The 17814-nt window shown below is 44.8% G+C and overlaps 1 long non-coding RNA gene across 1 annotated transcript; it reads left to right on the plus strand.

Annotated features, from left to right (window-relative positions):
- Positions 1-12574: 12574 nt before the first annotated feature.
- LOC144150928 (uncharacterized) lies at positions 12575-15729 on the plus strand. Its single transcript, XR_013318585.1, has 5 exons — positions 12575-12646; positions 13907-14048; positions 14228-14387; positions 14475-14597; positions 15087-15729. It is a non-coding gene; the product is annotated as an uncharacterized LOC144150928 (long non-coding RNA).
- Positions 15730-17814: the final 2085 nt, after the last annotated feature.

Genomic DNA, 17814 nt, shown 5'->3' on the forward strand with positions numbered 1-17814 from the left:
TTTGTGAGTAATCTCAATATTGCTGAAGCATTTGGTAGTATTCGCCTGCTGTTTCAATTCCGTGACATTGAATTATTTAAAAAAAAACATTTTAAAGGGGCCCATTTTAAAGGGGACTGCATGGGGACCTCGCCGTCATATCTTCTGCATAATCGCGAAGCGGCGAATCACCGCTATGAGGTGGCGAAAAAAAATTCAGGGAAGCTTGCCCTCACGCCCAAGATTTGAATGGCGAAGGTTTTGTAGGTGAACATTGCCGGACAGAGAGAGAGAGAAAAACTTTAATGAAAACCAGCGATGTTAGCCGAGCCATCGGGCTGGCTTGCTACGCTAGATGAGAGAAGAAAAACAAAAAGAAAAAAAAAGACAGAGAAAACATGTGAAAACGAAATGATGTCATTTGATGCGGCCAAAATTTTCAATCACAAAACTCTGTCCAGTTCTGTGCTCCGAAGAAACTCCAAAAGAGCTTTGATTGCACGCGCAGCCTGACTGGGACCCGACCATGGACCCAAAACAGCCCTCAGCTCAAGTCCCGCACCAAGCTGCCTGCACAAAGATAATATGAGTTTCTGTCTGTGCACGGTGTACTTTGGACACACGCATATAACACTATGATGATGATGATGATGATGATGATGATGTCCTCAAATTTTTTGGCACGTACCCACAAGGGGTGATTGGCCAGGGCTAAACCGGTTAAAAACGTGGGGACTTCAAAATACTTATTTCCGGAAAGAGGCTGTAAAAGGGTACTTAGTTGTGAATGAAACCCGAATTACCCATTAATCAGCACCGCTTAGCAATTCAAACGACCTGAGGCAGAAAGAAAATTTTGAATGCAATTATATATATCCCTTCTTGCAAACCCCAGCTTTCATGCGCCAATAGATAATATAAGTGTTATCGATAAAGTCAACCCAACCGCTCAATCGGCTCCTTCAAAAACAGTTGTCTAGCTGTTGAGAAACGGCGACAGTCGAGGAAAAAATGTTCGATTGTTTCGGGGACCTGGCACCGCACACATAGTTCTGTAGGTGAAAGTTCTGATCTGAACAGATAGAAATTAAGCCTTGGAACCCTGCAGCGCAGCTCGGTGAAGGTCACCTCGCATTGCCGAGAGCCACAAAAATGAACATTCCACCCGTACTTTAAATGTTGGAACTCTTCAAATGATAAGAGTGAATCGGAACGGGTGGCGTCTAAATGCCAATATCGTCTTAGTCTCGCAGATGCAAATAGAGCCAGATTAGGTATTCCGAATTGAATGGGAGCTGTGACGGCGAGATTAGCTAAATGGTCCGCTTGCTCGTTGCCCCTGATGTCCGTATGGCCAGGGACCCAAGACAAGCGTACCGCCTTCACGTGCCTGGGAACAAAAAATAATAGTGTGCGGTACAATGGACAGTCCGAAGAGGAAGTTAACGCCGATATAACTGCCATCGAATCAGATAATATGATGATTTTTGGTACATGCTGCGGTACTTCGCATAGAGCGAGAGCTATTGCTAAAAATTCGGCCATAAAAGTTGGTGTGTAATCCGGGATTCGCAGCGAATAACTCCAGTCTAAATATTGTGAAAAAATACCAATTCCAGCTTTCTCGCCATTTTGAGATGCATCAGTATAAATCACAGAAGAAGCAGGATACTGGGATAAATATTCATTTAAAATAGCGGCTAATAGCGAGCGTGGTAGAAGTTTTGCAGCGGAAGGGAAGGGGTTTTGAAAGTAAAACTCAGTTTCTCGCTCGATTGTGGATACCGGAATGACCCCATATAACTTAACAGAAATACAATCCAGGCATGATTGAACGAATAGCACTTGGGGAGAGATACGTTTAGGCCACGGGGATGTAAAAAATATACTCGGCTCACAAATAAATACAGGCTTGGCAGCCCCAGAGGGGGCTTCGTACATGCGGAGGTAAGTTTGCACCGTCAGCAAGAGAAAACGGACCCTAAGTTCAGGAACGCGTGCCTCTAAGTACAGAACTCGGTTCGAAACGAACCGGGGAAGGCCAAGACAAAATCGAAGAATGCGCCTCTCCAACAGGTATAACGGACGCAGTTTGTAGATAGGACAACTGCAAAACAAGACGCACCCAAACTCCATGACTGGCCGGACGTAGGCTCGGTGCAACAGCAAAAGTGTGTCCCGGCGCATTCCTGCTCGTTTCCCACATAGTCTTTTCATGCGACCAAATGCTCTCTCCGCTTTTGTGACCGATGCGTTAATATGTGCCTTCCAATCAAGAGCAGACGTGTATTTAACACCAAGATATTTCAGCGAATCCACCTGCGGAATGACTTGATTTTTGTAAGCGAGAGAAATTGAAATTGTTCCTGCAACCGGGAAGACAAGTAAAGCCCTCTTCGACACATTTAACGTTAAATAAATGCTGTCAAGCCATGCCTCCAAGACAGATAAATAGGCCTGCAAACGGTCATATAGCGAATGAATGTCGACTGCGGCCGCAAAAAACGCTATATCATCCGCATAAACGTAGGTTGTTACATCTGGGAATATGGGAATGTCACTCATAAGGATGTTAAAAAGTAAAGGCGATAAAACCGATCCTTGAGGCACTCCTCTAGTTTGTGGAAATCTTCCTGAAGATAGCCTTCCCTTTGTACAAAAGAATTCCCGATCAGCCAAAAACTCCCTAATCCAAGCAAAAAGATATGTAGGCAAGTTTATACGCGCTAGTTTGTCAAGTAAGATACCATGCTCGACACTGTCATAAGCTTTAGCTGCATCTAAGGTCACTAGAGCCGACACCAGTTTCTCTTTTTGTGCTAAGCGGATCCTCGCCTCTAAGTCCACATGAGCGTTCCAAATAGAACATCCCCGCCTAAAGTCAATCTGAGCAGGACTGAGTACTTGCCTGTCCTGCATGAAAGAAGTCATCCGTTTAAAAAGTATTCGCTCTATTAATTTTATCATGTTGGAGGTCAGAGCAATCGGCCTTAAGTTGTCTAAATCGAAACCCTGACCTGGCTTTTTTTGGAGCAAAATTATCTTGGACACTTTCCAGTTGAGTGGAATCCAACAAAACCTGAGGGATGAATTTATCACATTCAATAGAACCGGTTGGAATTCCTCAGCCAAAAATTTAATAGCACCAACAGTCATGCCATCAAGCCCCGGCGCCGCAGAACGTGTGATGGACAAGGCCTCCGTCAGATCACAAGATGAGACTGGCATAAAATCATCCGTTTCTGGAGGACCGATAAGACGGAAGTTATTACAACGAGAAGAAAAGCGAACCACAAGACCTCTAGCAGAGCGCTCAAGAATCCGGGCCTCTTCAGCAGAAGTCAAGACCTCTGATGACTGTAACTTCTTGATAGAAACCGCCCGATTGCTTGCCATGAACTTATAGAGCGCTGCTTTATTTTTAGGATTCGAAAGAGAGTCATTGAGATTTATAATGTAATCCATTTTAGCTTTCGCAACTGTACGTTTGAACACTGCTGCCATGTACTTATAGTTTATCCAATTTACAGGACAGTGATTGTGCAGAAGAGTCCTCATAGCTGGTTTTCTACGGCGATAATCTCGGCTGCAATCAGAGTTCCACCAGTTAAAGACCTTTTGCTGTGCGGTACAATTGACTGTGAACTCAGCGTTTTTTGCTGCTGCCTGCAATGACTCCATCGTTCGCTGAGCATCTACAATGGACTGAGTGGTCTGCATTGATGAAAAGCAATCCCGCAGTGCCCCCTGATAAACTCGAGCGTTAATAAAGTTTTGTTTTCTGACCTCAATTCTAGTTAGAGGGACACCTACCGTAAACTCAATAGGGAAATGATCACTGCTTGAACCGCAGGGTAATGTACCCCAGGACGCGACTTGTACATTGCCTGGGGAGAAGGTCAAGTCCAAGGCCGATCGAGATCCACCAAGCAAAAATGTAACAGCCCGGGAATTATGACAGGAAAGGTCATTCTCCTGAAGCCAGTGCCAGAGCTCTAGACCACGAGAGTCCGTTCTGAAGCCCCAAGAAACGTGGTGAGCATTGAAGTCACCGGCAACAATAATTGTCGATTTACTGGCTATAAACCTGTCCAGTTTCTCTACTCTACGGAAGCCTACCGGAAAATAAACATTGACGATGGAGATCGGAGGACTCCCAGGAAGAAGCAAGTCTACCGCGAGAACTTCGCCACTAGGTGACATCAGTTCCAACGACGAAAATGCTCTATGACAAAGTTTTGAAGAAACTAAGGTTAGTAACCCACCCCCTCTACCATTGCGGTCTAATCTAAAAGGCCCGATAATTTCCCAAAGCGAAAAAATTGTCCTTAGAAAGCCATGACTCTTGAAGGAGGACAACATCAGGACAGTAATTTGCAACTAGACACTTGAGATCAACAAAAGAAGAATTAACGGAGCGGCAGTTCCACTGTACAACCTTCAGAGATGCTATACTGCCTCGTGTACTGTGGACGCAACAATGGCCCCCAGTATATCAGTGCCATTAGTTGAAGACGTAGGGGACGCCTTTTTGCTTGCTGGTTTTCCACGTGCAGCCTTAGCTTCATCTATAGGGGAAATACGCCTCTTCTGTTTTGTGGGGAGAATTTTATTTGTGGAAACGTCATTCACTTCCATGACGTAGGAGTCGTCGATGTCTACAGCCGGGGCGGCTTTTCCAACCTCGTCATTACTAACAACCTGAACTCCCTTCGGACCGATTGTCTCATCGCTACCCCAGTCTGGGACTGATTCTGCTGTATGCCGTGAGGAGCAGCCTGCAATAGCCTGAGCATCATCGGTTTCAGAGTGTGTTACAAGCTGAGGTTCAGAAGTAGAACATGTGGCCTGGTGGTTAATGGGAACATCCGGTATTGAGCAACCTAACTTTGCCGCCAAAAGGTTTGTGACATGCGTCAGCGTGACAAGATTCTCAGTAAGCGGAGCGACCACTTGCTGCATTACCTGCGTGATGGACTTTTCAATTACTGGAGTAATGGTCGCTGGAAACGCGGCATCAGCAGCGGAACTTGTTTTGTGAATTGCTGCCGCATAACCCTGGGTACGACTTTTCAACAGAGCCGAAGCCTCAAACCTAGAGCAGCGGTTTTTTCCCATTATCTCTAAGAGGGAACATTCATGAGACCTGGCCGGGCAGTAGGAATACGTCGCTTCGTGGGCTCCCTTACAGAGACAGCAGAGTTCGATGTCTGATCGACAGGATTGCGCATCATGACTATCTCCACACTTTTTGCACCTAAGATTGGACTTGCATCCCCTAAATGTGTGGCCAAATCTCCAACACTTCCGGCACTGCAGTGGCCTAGGCTCCAAAGGGTCTACCCTATGCACCAGCGGCCATGCCATCACCTCAGAGGGACATTTTAGTCCTGCAAAAGTCACGATAACAGACGCGGTTGGGATCCGCCGTCCATTCTCCACTCTGCTACAACGGTAGACTGCCGTCACACCTGCCATTTTGAACTCATCTAGTACTTCTTCGGGAGACTGGGTGGATGAACGTCACAAACAATGCCTTTCACACAAGCGAGGTGCGCCGGAATGAAGGCGTTTACGGGAACCGAGGCAAACGATGTGCACCGCAGCAGGTCCGCGACACAATCTAGGTCTTTAGATCGGCACAAAAGGCCTTACTTCCGAGATGGCCATGTAATGTTGGCTCACTAGTTTCAACTGCTCTTGAAGGAGTTTTGAATTTTTTGCTCGAATCACCCCGTCACCGGCGGGGACAAGTGCTACCGGAATGCTCTCTACGCTGTGCCGCTTGAATGCCTCTAAGGGTACGCTGCTTGCAGCCAAGCTGGCGGACCACGACGCCATGCTGGTCCCCGGGGAACCTAGGGCCATAGCCCTAATATCCCCCACCGCTACAAGTTTGCAACAATTTGGCCCAACTTTAAGAACTTTAGCCCTGGCCAAAACACCCACTCACGGTACCGATGTGGTGGTGGTGGTGGTGGCCCGTAAAGTGGCGCATACCCACTCAGGGGGATTGGCCAAGAAGAGTGTATTTTTTTAACTAAAAAACCAGATAGGCGAAAAGGTGCAGTCGAAGAAAGAATTTAGACTATAGGTTGAAGACAGAAATAGAAGGAGAAAGAGGAGTGAGAGAGCCTGATCAGAATCATTTTAACAAGGCAGACGAGCTGTCTCTGAAATGAAGGAATGAATGGCTTGACAGACATCCCCATGGCAGTGACCTAGCTGTGTGCCTCCAAACGACAAAAGCACTGGCAAGGTTAGGGGCATTCCAAGGCGCCGCAGGGGAGCCTCCAGCAGTCTTCTCCGGTGATGCGAGAATCGGCGGCAAAAGAGGAAGAAATGCTCATCCGATTCAATTTCATGGCAGAAGTGGCACAAGGGTGAGGTTGCTAGATCTGCCCGGTAAAGATACCTGTTAAGTGTGCGGGTTGCAGAAACAGCCTCGCGCACTTCGTTTTCTTCGCGTTTGTCTATTTAAGTTTCAGTATCATTGTGGTCGTCGTCGTCTTCACGGCGAGGGGTGGATGCAAAGTCGTCCTCATTTTTGTAGACTTCCATCAGCTCAACTGGCGAAGCTTGCACCAAGTCACGCAAGGCTTGAACCTTAGCGAAGCTGCAGGATTTCTTTATATGTGAGCACTGAAGGACACATCAGAACGCATTTGTACAAGTTTCAAATTGTTTATTTGCAGGTTCCGTCGTTGCTCTGCACTGCGCTAGTATCAGTCATCGTCATATGCATCGATATCGTCGTGTTCCTCATGTAAAGCATTGCATGCCCGCTAGCGCTTGACAACAGCGGTGGAGGGTTTTTTTCTTTCTTTTTTTTGTTCTTTTTTCTTTTTCTTTTTTTTTTTTTTTTTTTTTTTTTTTTTTTGCGAGAGCCACGGTACGAGCCGGGGACTCGGCGGTCGCCAGGAGGCAGGCACTGTCGAGCGCTCGGCATTTTCTCGCTCCTCGGGGTTTTTGCCAGTTTTTTTTTTTTCTTTCTTTTTTGCTGAAGCCACAGCGCATGCCGGGAACGCTCGGCGGTCGCCCCGAGGCACGCGTTCAAGGGCGCTCCGCATTTCCTTGCTATTTTTTTCCTGCAACACCGAACTTCCAGCTTGTACAACAGCTCCGCTGTTAATTAAATACGCGCGTAGTCCCTCCAAAGTGGGAATTGTGACAGAAACGCGTAAGCCGCCCTGCTGCACACTCAGGTGATTTTTAGGTGATTTCTGGTGAGTTGATTTTCTGGTGATTTTCGGGTGATTTGAAATGACTTCTGGATGATTTTTTACTTGTCCTTCCTCAGTTTTTGTTGTTTCAGGGCTGACTTCTCCTGCTTACTTTATCTTAATACCTCGCATAGACTCTCTCTCGTTGAGCGCCCCCTTCCTGGCCAATCCCCATGGGCAAGTATGAGCCTTTTCGCTGGTACCACGATGGGCCGCCACCACCGCAACTTGAGGCCGCCACCACCGCAACTGCCGCTCACGAGGTCGTCGTCGTCGACCGAAAACGCGACCTCAGCCGCCACGTGACTGATACTCGCGCCGGTCCCGTCACCGTATCGTCGCCACCCCGCTGCAGCGAGCGCCACCTCAAGTACCGGCACTCGTCGGTGGCTAAGGCTGGCAAGTTGCGCTATGCGTCACACCGATTCTATGACCCATCCGCGTATGCGCTCACGTATCTCTCGCGTATCCCGTGCGTTGTCTAGTGTGGGTTTCTCATCAGACGTTCCGTTAGATGTGTGGGCTATCAAGCCTCAATATCTTGTTAACGTAAATTCCACTAGGTTTGCCTCGAATCATAATTTGCTGTTACCTAATGCACACTCTAATTATGAAAAACAAACTGCCAACTTTGCCGCTTTCATGATTTGGAATTGCCTGCCAACTAACGTTAAACTCTCTTCGTCATTGTATGTATTTAAAAGAGGTCTTCTTGAATTTTTTTTACAGCCGTAAACACATTGTCTCTTTTAGTTGTCAATATGCAACTACCTGTATTCTGTTACCCTTGACTATGTGTTAATTTTGTTGATTTATTTGATCTACTGCCAATTTTTCATGTACCATTGACTATGCGCTAACTCACAGGAGGTCCCCTTTCAGCCCTTGGCTCTGGGACCTCCTTCTGTATTGTCACTCATGTATACATAATCAACGAACAAATAAACCCCCTTAGCTAAGCTATCTCAGGTCTGTTTCTCCACCGTCACGCGCGCCCAGACGTTATTTGTTGGCCAACCGGCCAGCAACCTTGGTTGCAAGAAGCCAGTAATGTGGATCGACGCAGAACATTCGCCAGATTTGAGCTTTGTGGTTCTTATAGTCTTCTTCAGTGAGGCCTGATGAGATCCGGAAACACATCATCGTTCCGGACTGTGTCGTATCCGACACGCGCCGAGTCGCCGACGTAATAGAGGGACGCAGACGCTTCCTTGTACCAACAGAACAAGAGGTAAGAGTGGCACACTATTTATAACCAAACTGCGGTTACTAATGATGACTGTGGAAACTGGCCACCTTAACGCTGTGCGCCACTTGTGGCACAAACATGAACTAAGTTACACATCACAACAAACTGTATTTCAGTTGAGAGGCTAGCGATGAATGTGGAGAAATAAAGGACAATGTTAAGACCACAAGCGGTGAGTGTGCATGTGCATGTGAGTGTGAGTGTGCAACTATACATGTCGTCACGAAGTCGTGTAGTAGCGGTTTCAAACCGCTACAAACAATTTGGCGTGGAATTGGTAAGGTCTGGGTTCAGAAGGCTCTCTCTCTGGTAATGACAGTGTGTTACCTTTGTCACTAAAAGGGTGTTTGCAAGCAACGCGTGCGCCCGCTGACAATTTACCGGTAAAAAAACTTGGTGTCTTATAATGCACCTTAAAACAGCGTTCGGTCAGTCAAACCAGCCGCGAAACTAAGAATCATTAGAGTAATGCTTAGGCGCTTGAAGTCACTAAAAGGGTGTTTGCAAGCAACGCGTGCGCCCGCTGACAATTTACCGGTAAAAAAACTTGGTGTCTTATAATGCACCTTAAAACAGCGTTCGGTCAGTCAAACCAGCCGCGAAACTAAGAATCATTAGAGTAATGCTTAGGCGCTTGAAGCGAGCCTCCAGGATTAGGGAACAAATGTGTGGAGAAGGCGTCGCAGCTACAATTAACGCGAGAGAATGAGGCAGGAACGCAGTCGTAACGCGGTCGAATGACAGAACGTGTACCACAGGAGGAATAGAACGGCAACCAAGAGACGTAGTAACAGGGAGAGAGAAAACTCAGTGCAGCGAAGAGATAACGAATTTTGGGGCCAAGAATGAATTCGGGTGTCGGAGGATAGAAGCGGTGGGGTTTTTCTCGTAATTTCAACCGAAGACTGAAATTACAAACATGAAAACTTCGAGAGAAAGTAAAAGATATACGGATTTGAGGGAGGGGAGTGGACCATTTCTACTCATCTTCACGCTTTGATTAGCTAAAAGATCAATGTTTGGTGGCAATTAGCAAGTTTGCAACCTACGAAGTCGAACCAGTTATTTTTCAAAGTTATAGACTCATAAAAAAAACACTGAATACAAGCTGCACTAAAAACTAGTTCAGTTCAGATTTTACAGTGATTTGGAGACAACGTGCCCAACCTAACTACACTCTTAATCTGGTTCCATGTAAGTTCCAGTTAAACGGGGCGATCCACATATTTTTATCTGGATCTAAACGAAGAATAACTGGAACGAGAGATATAAGTGGATCTTATCTGGAACTGTGCACTTGTTTTCTTTAGGTTTGTGGTTATTATGTGGAACCGAATAAATGAGGGGATGCGCTATCGGGCGTTCCAGTTACTGTTCCACTTATGTCCCAGTAAAAATTTTGGACAGTGCTTCTGTATATTTTTTGCTCGTGCCTTGTTCCACATAACTTGTGCGCTGCAGTGAAGTATGCACTGAATCGTGCATTAACTGGAACAATGAACCACATAAAAATTTGACGCGCTTTGGCGCACAAGCGCACGCACAAGCACTTGCACGCACACAGACATAGATACAGACACGAACGCACACCCGCGCACCCACACATACACACACACATGCATGCAGTCACACACGCACACACGCACGCACCACATAAAATTTAATAAACTTCGTCGATTTCTATGGCACTGTCTTAGAGGAGTTTACTTATATAAGACGGCTAAGACGTATTTTTAGTGACGTTATTTGACAGAAAAAAATATGTCCACTGCTATAACAACACCGTACAAAGCATGAAAGGTGCGAGAAAAGGGTATCTTAGCGAAAATAGAAATTCCACGAACCCCTCTCAGATTATCTGCGGCGCTCAAACCGCTTTAGTGAATATCGTCTTTTGCTAATTGCAGACGCGCAGTACGTCTGAAATCACCAATGACTTGAATTTGAGAAGGACCAGATGTCCTCAGGTTCTCCTTCCGCGTTTGGGACAGAGCCGCGGTAGTGCTGAAGAATTCATTGGGCTTTTGTGGATACCTCATAAAGAAATATATATAGTTGTTGAGACTATTGCATGTTCTGCATTTGGTTCACAAAGTGTCGCAGAAACATCGTTTTTTGCTCAATACTCAGCCATCAGCTCGCTGTGTTGTAGTACGTGCACAATTTTAAGTGCTTTACAGGAACGTATAAATGGCTACAATCTGCTGTAAAATAGGTACTTAGTCCACGTTATTTATGCCCTGATGCGGTATATACATAGTGTTGACCGACTGTGCCGCATTTCACACTGCACGCAGCAGAGAGAGAGAGAGAGAGAGAGAGAGAGAGAGAGAGAGAGAGAGAACGCCTTTAATGAAAGCTGAAGAGGTCAGCATGTCACGCATGCAGTTATATATGCTTGGATGTTCGTTAGCATTTTTCGTCTCGTGCATGCTATTAAGGGTGACTCACCTGATCCAATTCATATGGGACTCACTAATTCATGACGCAAATTCATGAGACTTACTAATTCAAAAGCACCATGTACCGATACAAGAAGTTTTACAAATTCACAGAAATGACACTAACGACCCGGTTTGCTTCTTCTAGAAATACAGTAGACCCTCGTTAAGACGAACTTGGTTAAAACGAACACTGATTGAGAACCCTAACATTTTTCTCTTGTAACATCCACAATGCAATACACCTCCGCTTAGGACGAATTTCGGATAATACGAATACATTTTTACGGTCACATCGAGTTCGTCTTAACGGGAGTCTGCTGTATATCATTTCTTTGCAGAGATAAAAAAAAAACAAGAAACGCATTTTGGTTTTCCAGTCTTCACTGGAAGGCGCTAGCGGTCTACCACGCGAGAGTTTTATTTCTTTGTTTCAGTAGAGAAGCGACATATATATAAAATAAGCAAACTAGGCCGTTGTGAATATCGGTATGTATTTGTAAAACTATTCATATTGGTGCACGATGGTTTTTAAGTCCGTTGGTCATGACGTAGTAAGTCCCATAGGAATGCTAACAGGTGAGTCCCTTTTAATTTCCACAAGCAAAAACAAAAGCCCCTTTGCAGGGAGCGGTTGATTGGGTGAACGGAACTAAACTTGGACAACTAAATATACCACGTGATACGTGCATTGTTTTGTATGTATTAATGCTGAAATGACATTGTAATTCCTATTTATGCTGTGCAGTAACGGCAAAAATGCGCAGCGTTAACTTGCTGTTGTTGTGTCTTGTCATAGTAATTGAAGTTCATTGAATGATCCACCTTCTCCAGCTGCTTCCCCAGTTGCTTTTTTCCCTGTAGTATTGGTGTTCAGGAGGGAAAAGGGCTGGGATACGGGCCGATGTATTATTACTCGCTAATTAGCTGTAAGTAGCTTGATATAACGTGGGTATCTAAGAGCGTCGCAGTATAATTTATTGACTATTGAATTAAAGGCTTGTTGTCAAGAAAAGCAGTAAATGAAGCCACGCCCTTTTGCGTTCATTGTAAACAGTAACGCATAAATTGTCATCCAAAGTTAAGCTCGGATATCGCACGCACTCACGGCCCTCCGCGAGAAACAACTTTAGCAAGTATTTACGCGCTAACGCGGCTATTATCTGCGCTTTGTTTCGGCCTCAGTGGGCGTAAACGTCCGCTTAGACGCATATGCCCGTTTTCCGAATCATATAAAAGCCATCACGTGTGCCGAGTTTGTATGAGCTCTTATGGGGGCGCATCGCCAAAGCCTCCGCGAGAACGAAAGTTTGCCGAAGCCATGAGGAAAAGACCGCCACTCCAGTAGCGCATTCCATGCGCATGCGTCAGCAGCAGCACGGCAGAGCTGTTTTTGCGTTGATTCACGGTACAGTGGGGCTGCAACGGGTACAACGACGACGGATGAAAATCGGGACTGCGTCAACACTTTAAACGACAGCAGCGCTCCCATCTTCCAGTATTCCCTCCGCTAATTTTACGGTCTTCCGCATGCAGCGCCACCAGTGGCATTCCCAAGCGGGTTTCTCAATTGCTCGCGCGATGCGCCTGATATTTACTAAAGAAATTCTCGGTCACGCTGGCGAGAACCGTTACCGCCGTCCCGTTAGCAGTTTGAATGGGTTGATTGCGGCGTGAAACTGGGAATGTTTTCATATCCCCGGGCTGTATTTCCTGTTCGACGAAGTGGAGTTTTGCCAGGAGGCGCAAAAAAGGTCAGTGCTGCTTATTTATGTTTGGTAACGGTTGTTGTTCTGTGACATCCTTGTTAACTGCGTCCGATAAACATACCGCTTCTCTGCCCGTTATTCGTGTGTCGTCCATGCTTGTGGTCGCGGCGTGTAACATTTTGTGTTGGAGAAACGTTTGCAGCCGTAATTTACCAAAACTTCTGTGTTCGTGGGTCAGAGTCGGCTGGACATTTCTGACTGCGTACACTAGCCATTGCTATAAGGAAGTTGCTGGTTTGCGCGTTTCATGATTAGATGTACCCTTACTGTGTGGCTTTGCTTAGTTGTATATTGACGGTTGCTGTGTATCTCTGCGGTAGCGAATCTTCTCGGGTTAGTCGCTCGCGATAATCGCGCGTGCACACGTGTACAACTTCAAAGCAAGTTTGTCGGAGCGTCCGTCCTTAGATTTATTGGTATTTTTAAAACTTGGGTGGTAATTGCGGCGTTGTGTTAGTCTGCTGAGTAGAATGCATTTACTGTGCTTACCAGGCCGGGAGTCTTCGAGCTTGCCCGTTGCGTGCAAGGTAGACGCTATTTCGAGTTGTGTTGATGTGTTTTCAAGGCGTCATCTTACGTTTATCTGTTCCATGATTCCATGTTTCATGTTTATGTTCCATGTTTATTCGAATTCCTTTGAACAATTGAGATGATCTATTTTATATAACATTGCCGGAAGTGTAGAGAAATGGAAGGGACAGTTGTTGTCTTAGCAGTACCGCAGTAACAAACGTTTCTTTTGTAGAGGGGAAGAAATGTGGAAACACAACACGCAGCGCGTATATAGAAAGTGTGCTGCCGTTTCTATGCTGTTAATATCAGTTGTAACTTGTGACTTCAGGATAATTATTCAATATCCATAATTAGTGCTTGCTACTTCACGAACCGCGTTAGAAATAAGCCACTCTTGCATTTTTATGCCGTCAATGTCGGTGGTAACCCGAGAGTCGAAATAATTTCCGACAACGCTCAGGTGATAAGTTCTTGCATCACTATGTGCACCCAACATTAACCCATTTCTGTGCTTCCTTGAACTTAGAAAATATACTGCGAAAGCAGATTGCTACATTGTGTATTCGATCTGTATAACCTGTCCAGATGGCTGACTGTGAAGACATTTGTCTCTACACTGGGAGTTTGCGACAATTGTTTTCCTTTGTCTGAAGAACAGAAATTTAAACGAATTATTTCCATTCCTTACATATACCTCTGAAATCATGGCTGTGTCATTCACTGTGGCTGAAGACATCTTCGGCACGCTGAGGCGTCGTCGTGACAAGTGTGGCAGATTATGAATGCATTGTGGAAGTCATAAAGCCACGAAAGAGTGCCTCTTGAGTGTTGCGTATTATACAGACGTTCACCACACCGCATGGAGCAATGACAGGTGAGCCTAAAAATGTTCAAATATTTTTATATTTCGCCTGAAAACGTTACCAGGGCTCGTGCTGCAAAATAAATTTTAGCACAACTAATCAGCCATTGTACGACTTATTGTAGTACTCCCTTCTTAGAGGGAAGCGTAAATTTATGCTTCGATATTTTTATACTGTTTTTATTTTCCAGGAAATAGGGCGGACCGGGACTTAAAACAATGGAACAAGGAATGCATACTGCCATTTTCCTGGTTATTGAAGGCGTGTGTTCACCGTTCTTGAAGGCGTGTGTTCACAAAAAGGAAACACATGAAAGCCGTTGTACGGGATGAAATCATTGCATTCTACAAGTAAGTACGCACTCCCAGTTCTGGAACTTTGATGGTCCCTTTTTAGGTAGTTGCAATATACGTAATGGCTTCGGAACACCATTTCAGTGACAACTTGACCTGTAGGTGAAAACGACAGTAAGAGCTTTTGGGAACACGTTGGCAAAACTTTCCTGGAAATGCACTCCGAGGAGGCCCTGCCAGGAACGCCTGCATCTTAATTTTAGTTGGGTAAGTTGGCATTTTATTTTTGTGGGACTCAATTTATGGTAGTGTTTATTGAAGCTGGCATTTTATTTTTGCGGGACTGAATTTGTGGTAGTTTTCTTTGTAGCAAAATCTTACTGTTAAAAATAAATCGTGAACTCCAATATTGGGAAATACCTTCACATTCAGCCTGTTTCGGATGCTGCAACATGTGGACAAAAAAAAAACTATTATTTTGCATTCAAGTTTTGCAAACATTTTGCTTTCACATTGAGAGTTGCTGCTGTAATAATACGGCACCACGGCCACGCCCAGTGCGGTTGCTTTCCAGAATTAGAGAACGGCCATTGACAGTCTGTGCTAATATTTTTTGTACATTGTTAGCAGCATTCCCAGAAAAGAAATCAAGAAATCGCTGATATTTCAATCGATTACTGTGCTATAAAAGGGGTATCCTAAGCAACTCACTCATCTAAAGCCTTCGTCTAATAAAATTTTCTTCCTTCCTTAAAGGTACATGACGTGGTCCAGTTATTCTCGAGGTCCAGTTATTTTGAGAGAAGAAAATGACAGCGTAAATATTGTCTGCAAGAAACACGTCATGGATTTTCCGCCGGCGTTGTCATATCAAGATGTGGTAATCCTCCTCGCCGTATATTTCATCTTTATCTCCTGAAACTTATGCGACTTTGGAGAGTTCTTGGGACTTTTGCAGAGAGTTCTTGGCCATTTAACAGTGGTCTGGTGTCATTTAAGTTGAAAGCTCTGTTGAAAGACTTGATGTGGTCACTCTACTTGGGGTTTTAAATTATTGTTAGACGTTGAAGCCTATTCGGAAAGATATGTCGTGGTTCAAATGATTGGTAGATGCAAGCGGCATGTCAATTGCAAAAGTGAAGTCGTGCTTTCCTTTGCAATTTTTCATTGGCACAAAGCGCAGGCTGCCTTTGCAGCTACTCTGTTACTCTGTTAATGTAGTTAATGACACTGCACTGTAACGTTTTTATTATTCAAGTGCAGCTCGAAATTTTTTTTCCGTGGCAGTGCTGCTGTTGATGGATGCAAACGTGAGAGTAATTATTTACACAGACGGTTTGGGGCTTTATTAATCAATTTTTGTACTGTATCTTAGCTGACACCTAAGCCCTAGAAGAATGCGAAATATACACATTTGGCTTGAAAAGGCGTTTACTTTGGACTAAGTTGCATTTCTTGCTTGTTAGAGGCAGTGATTTGGTCACAAGCATACTGTCGTCATGATAGTAGGGTTTGTATAGCCCGCAACTGTGAATTTTACCTGAGATAAATGTTCCGGCTGGAAAAATGCTTCCAAGTTCGCTTGGTAAAATTGATTACGTGTATGTTTCAACGCTACCTGGCTTGGTTATTTGGGATGTCTGAATTGTTCTTGAGGGAATTAATGACGTCTTTAGAGTTAGGCTGCTTGTTAAATTTTAAAATGCGTAACATGCTCCGAGCTATCTGGTTTGTAAAATTTTGTAAGATTCACACTGGGTGCTATGAGCTTTTTTTGATAAGTTATTTTAAATAGCTACATATTGTCGGGGAAGCAACGCGACTTCAGTGAAAGGCTTTTTCAGGGCGCGTATATAGTCGGTTTTGGCTACAGTTAGCTTGATATTGAAATATGATGTGTTTTAGTTGTGCAATAGTGCCACATGCTTCCGATAAGTTTTTCTGTGCAAATGTTATATTGTTAGTATTGGCTCGGGTGTTCTTTTCCTACACTCTTGCAGGTCTTGTGATAATCCAACCGTGTATGGCTTGTATTTTTGGCTTTTCCCTACAATTTAATAGCAAACTGCATATTTTGGAACCGGGATGCGTAAACATGGTATGGCAAGCGCTGTGGGTACTTCCGCATTCGCGGTACCTGATTTCATGTGATCAAACAGCATATTTTATGCTCACTGTTGTGTAATGCTTTTTGAGTTAGTGCGAGGGTAGATGTACAAGTCTGTTTGTGACGCGGTTGCGCTTAAAGCCATCTTTATTACCCATGTTTTTAGCAAAAAAGAATGGTAAATATTAGCGAAAATAGGAAAATGCCACTTAGATCGTTTTGGCCACTTGATATCGTTTTGGTATTTGATCCTGTACGCTGGTCATTTTCTGCCCAAGTGGAAACAGATATGTCTCCGTATCTCAAATGTACGCAATAATACGAGCGAATAAAATTTGCTTAGTGTTTTGAAAAGCATTGTATCAGTGGTAATAGTTGGTTTGGTATGTATTTTAATGCGAGTCTTGCTTCTTTTACATGCAGCCAAAACCCAGAACAGGATGCGGTGGGTGAAGCCAAAGTCTCTGTGTGCCGCTCCAGGTATCTCAGACCAGCTTTTATATAGAACTGTGCTCCGATAGGCAACTGTTGGGAACTGTCAGGGACCACACTGCTGTGGCGGTTTCTGTTTTCCAATTGTTGGTATCACTGTGGGCCATCTGTCAAGGCTGCGTTAGAATGGTGCTTGCGGTTTCCTTCTGATACCAATGCATCCGCCAGCCTGGCAAATGACCTCAGTTTATACCAACAGGAAAGCAGATATATTGGAAAAGTGGAGTCCCATAGACAGCTTCTCAACGTCTATCGGAACACCGTTTTATATAAACAGCTGGTCTGAAGGTACCTGGAACGGCGCACCGGATAAATCCATAATCATTTTACGTGGATCAGTGTTCCAGTAACTTACACTACCCGTTTATTTGGAACAGTGATCCGTATACTTTTATTTGGAACGCCGATCCAGATAATTTAGCTGCAAAAATATGTGGTGCACTGTTCCACTTACATTTTCAGGGTATGTGGAACACGGTTCCAAATATATAAGTGGAACTTTTTTGCAAAAAAGTTCCAGCTACTAAGTGGATCTTATGTGGATCCAGATTAAGAGTGTACACAAGAACTTGCTACTGCGCCAGTTGTTAGATGCTTGAAGACACAATACTTGAGCTCAGGGTACATACAAACTTGGTAAATACTTTATCTCAGACTACTGGCTCCCGCGGAGCGCATAATTTATCAATCATTGGAAATCGCCGCGCTGCGCTCCAATCCCACATATTTTATAGCTAATTTCTTGCCGTAGTTCTTCTATTGTTCCTGAATTCTCGCAGACTTGGGTGGGCGTTTCTAAACGTGTGTAGGAGGGTGCGCGTGTGCGTGTACAAGTGTGCGCGCGTGTGCGCATGCAGGTGGGTATGTGTGCGCGTGGGTGCGTGT

The sequence above is a fragment of the Haemaphysalis longicornis genome, unplaced genomic scaffold (assembly GCF_048455015.1).
Source record: "Haemaphysalis longicornis isolate Haplotype H1 unplaced genomic scaffold, Haemaphysalis longicornis Haplotype H1 scaffold_809, whole genome shotgun sequence".
NCBI classification, from domain to species: domain Eukaryota; kingdom Metazoa; phylum Arthropoda; class Arachnida; order Ixodida; family Ixodidae; genus Haemaphysalis; species Haemaphysalis longicornis.